The following is a 4647-nucleotide window of genomic DNA, read 5'->3' on the forward strand; positions in this document are numbered from 1 at the left end:
ATGTTCGCAGCGGAACGAAACCTGAAATACCTATACCCAATCACATCATGTCCCAGTTATTGTATAGAGAAAGTCGATCTTTGTTATTTAAGCGTGTTGTTCTGCAAAAACGCATTGTTTTTCGTCCTTAGTACATTTAATCACAGGGAAAACCAACCTCCGAGCACAATTTGTATGGGCCAATTGCAATCTGTGCTGCTTTCGGAAGTTATTTGAGAAAATGATCCTGTTTCTTACGACAATTGGGTGCTGTCAGATACATAGTTTGGCTTCCGCTAAGGCAAAGGAATAAACGATTGCCTTGCGTTGCTTTCAACAGAAATGCAAATGGCTTATGCTAACAAAGACCAGATGGTATCAGCGTTCTTGGCCATGCAATAACACAGCAAAGATAATGTCCTATACACCCAAAACGCGGCCGCAATACCTTTCCGGTAATAAGAAAAAAAATGCTCTAATAGCAAGACGTTTCATGCTAAAACGGTCCCAACAAAAAATTCCCCAAATGGCAATACCAACACATTCAAACCTCTTCTGCATCGCACTCATGTTTCATCAATTCTTATTCAATAAATATTAACGCGTCGAATTGTCTGGAAGTGTGTAGCACTTCGCTTGTCATTGTATTGCGCATCGAGCAAAGCGAACATAATGATGATAGAGACGAGTTTCGATTTTTTCTACGCGACACATTCCGTATTTGAAGATCGGCTCACACTCGGCTAGCTTCAAAGCACAGTCAGAAAAAAACGACTCGGAATAGTAGTGGGGTACTTCGGCCGGTGTTAAATTGAAATTTCTTTTCTATCACGGACGTTAAGGTAGCGACTGCACAAAACATGAATAGTCCTTCCCGTCATGTATGGGAAGCAAGACCTATGGTTTGGATCCACGTATCCGAACCGAGGGTCCAGATCCAGACACTTGTCTGGATCTAAGCACCAGGTCTGGGTCTGGTTCAGGTCCGGACTTGGTAAGGGGAAAAGGGAGTGGACTAGATCCGGGTACTGGTCCGGATCCGGGCACTGGTCTGGATCAGGGAGGTCCGGATTCGGGGACTGGTCCGGATCTGGCAGCTAGGCCGGATCTGGAATGCGCCTAAACTTTTTATTCCACTATCCAACCTACCCAGTAAAAAATCCGTAATTCTGGCTGGTTTCTGCCAATATTGGGGCAGATTCCAGCCTGAATTTGGTCAGAGATCCGCCAGGATTCCGGTTGGTTTAGCTCGGTACTAACACTATCATAGCAATCGACCGAATTGTCCTACATCCGAACAGAGCCGAGGTTGACACATACTGAAAAAGTGTTTGATTGTGTGATGCGCATACATGAACAGCAACCGAAATTCGTCATTCCACCGTTTACTACCTTTGCGGGAATATGAGTTTAATACCGCAATGCGCAATTGCCTGGACTGTTACCGAAAAGACAATAGAATCTTACTCAAAAGTAATAGAAACATGCCCGTTGGATTTTGGGTGTAGAGTCCAAAAGGGGCCAACCCACAATTCACACGTCCTTTCCTTATCTTTTGTTTTAGAGTTATGGTGTCCTTGGCAAAGTTGTTGTATGACATCTAGTGCTTTATTTGATTATTTAATTTTAGTTAGGAATTCAGTCGCTAGGGCATCGCTGTTATCAACTTTTTAATGGAACGAAATAGAAAGACGGTATCTATAGAAAAGTTATATGTCAGGTATTTATAAATATATCTTCCGAAGAATACTTTGTAGGTCCTACAGGTTTTGAAATATGGCGCATTTTTGAAAACATGGTCTGTAAGTAAATGTTTTATCTCGAAACATACATAACCTACAAAGCTTGTATCTTCAAATGATATGTTTAAAATGATAGGACCTACAACTTTCTCGAAGACATCACATTTCTATCTAGCTTCATTAAAAAGTTGATTACAGCGCCGCCCTAGCGACTGAATTACGAACTAGTGTGATTCAACTAAATAAAGTGCTAAGTGCCATACAGTAACTCTTCCAAAGACATCATAACTCTATAACGAAAGATAATAATTGATTCCACGTTATTCAACTTTCCGATCACAATGTACCGTTTTTCCCTTAATCCCTTATTGCTCGGTGAACTTTCAATGTAGAGACATGACACATTCACTAGAATTTTCGAAAAAATATGCTTGATAATATACATTTGTGCAAGAAATATATATTAGATCTAAAATAGCTATACATAGCCAATGTATGAGCGGCCCTTACATTCAGGAACGACTGTTTGGGCCGAAACGTCAACGTACAATGCAATCCAACTAAAAACAGTATTATATTGAGTTCACCGATATATGAGCTACAACACAAAATTTACTGATTGCGAATCGATTGACTACTTTTTTCTTAAAACCTCGGAAAACGAACGAGAAAACTTGAATTTCCATAAGACTCAATGTGGGGTTAGCCCCTTTTGGACGCCAGCCATTCAAATAGAGTATTCATTTACTAGTATTTTAGGGGCAAGATTAAGCCGATTTTGAATATCGGGGTATGAAAACACATGTACGTGATCCAAGGAATTCAATTCCGAAAACATTTTGAGAGTTAACAGTTATGTGTCCAACAAAAAAACACCTTTAACGGGCCAACGAGGGTACCCGGGTACCCACAAATTGAAATGCTTATAACTATGGCTTCCTTTAACCGATTTGGACACTTTTAGATGTTTTGGATTCAGGAACTCGTCCACTTTTTGATTATGTACAATAGAACCAGAATAATGAATCTGGTTTCTGGTAATCCGGATTTTCCGGAGTAATGTTCCAGTACTAGGATATGATTTGTAAATTTTAATAATGTCCTAGCAATATGAGTATCAAAACTCTTCAAATTGTCTCGGAAGTCTATTTTTATTATTACGGGACCCTATGACAATTTGAAAAATGGAATTGGAATGGAATGGCCACTCAGGGCCTCACGGGAACCTGCTCCGGAATGTCCGTTCCGAGGTTAAATCACCAAATGGTTCCAAAACCACGAGATACACCCTACTGATGCAATTCCAAGAATTTTCATACCCATATTGCTAATATTCCATTGAAGTTCGCAAATAGTACCCCAGCACTGGAACCTGCTTCCCCAAACCCGGATTCTCGGAAACCGAATGAAGTAACCCGATTCATTCTTACCAAGTCCAAAAGTGCATGAGTTTCTGAATCCAAAACGGCCAAAAGTATCGAAATCGGTTGGATATACCTTAATTATGAGCATTTTAGTTTTGTGGGTATACCCGGATACCCACGTCGGCCTGTTACGTAGTAAAATAAATCAGGAGCCCCTCCTCACTCCCACCCTTGCTATATCAACAATATTATTAACCCAAAAGCTTGACTTAGTGAAGTTCTAAGATGTCACAAAGTTTCAATTTCCAGCTATGGATAAAACATAGGAATTTAATTATTTGAAACTTAAAAAGGTACCCGGGTACCGCGTCGGACACACAACGGTTAAAGGGGCGTCTGGTGTAAAGTACTCAAAACGAAAGTTATTTTGTTTTACGATTTTGAAGGCAAGGCAACAATGGATCTTTGTGTAATGTTAAGATCTATTTATAAGATCATTGTGTACAAAAAAAATTCAGTCACGTACGAGCATACGAGCGTTCCAAGAGTAGACGTTCAACCATTTCCACGATGAACCAAAAAAATTGAAAAAAGTTCAAGTTTCGGAAAAACCGAAAAATCTCATATTTTACTGTAAAATTCGCTTACTTTTCATCGACAAGCTACGTATATTGTGTATTCTCATAAAAAAATCAAGCCAATCAATTTGTTGATTAGTTTTTGAATTATAGTCTTCGCCAATTTGAAAAACGCGGTTTTTAGACCAACGCTGTTAAACATCAAATTGCATCACGGAAAAACGCTGTAGAATTTGACCTATTGCGTATTTTCTCTTGAAAGTTTGTGTAGAAGTAGTATAAATTGTATTGTTTACACTGTATTTTTATCGCTGTCAGTTTTTCTAAAATTGTTGGCGATAGATTGAAATCTGCGTGTGCTGTAGCAAATACGCGCGAGGAATGCATGGATGTTTTAAACCAAAGACGTGGCCACCGAGGTTGCGGGAAATTATTCTAGAAGTCGGTTAAAAAGAAGTCGATTTGTTTTACCCACTACACCAGACGTCCCCCCTTAACTCAATAAAAAAGAACCAATTCTAAAAAATTAATATGTCAGTTCACTTCAAAGACAAAACTATGTCTACTTTACTTCAAAGTGAAAATTTGTTTAGAGTTGATGAATTTACCCGTTGAATCAAGCATTGCGTTCAGTCGTAGTCCGCCCAGTAGTGAGATAAAAGATTTCTCATATAATTCATATTCATTAGATACTCGTGGCATCACCTAGAGCGACTGTATTTATAAATCTCAAACTTCTAATGCAAATTTGACTTCTTTTGTAAGATTTAGGTTATACTGGTCATGGTGCAGAAGTTACAAGTTGCAGTATTCATAATAGGGATATAAGGAATCAAAATACCGCATTAAATATAAAAATAATTTTTTCCTTTTTTATTTCGACTATGTTAGTCACATTTTCTTTTTTACGTTTTAACGACATTCAATTAGCTAGAGATTACTGGGTAGGGAAAGTTATGAAACTTAGAGCCATAGTACTCAAGT

Source organism: Topomyia yanbarensis, chromosome 2, assembly GCF_030247195.1.
Source record: "Topomyia yanbarensis strain Yona2022 chromosome 2, ASM3024719v1, whole genome shotgun sequence".
NCBI classification, from domain to species: Eukaryota; Metazoa; Arthropoda; class Insecta; order Diptera; family Culicidae; genus Topomyia; species Topomyia yanbarensis.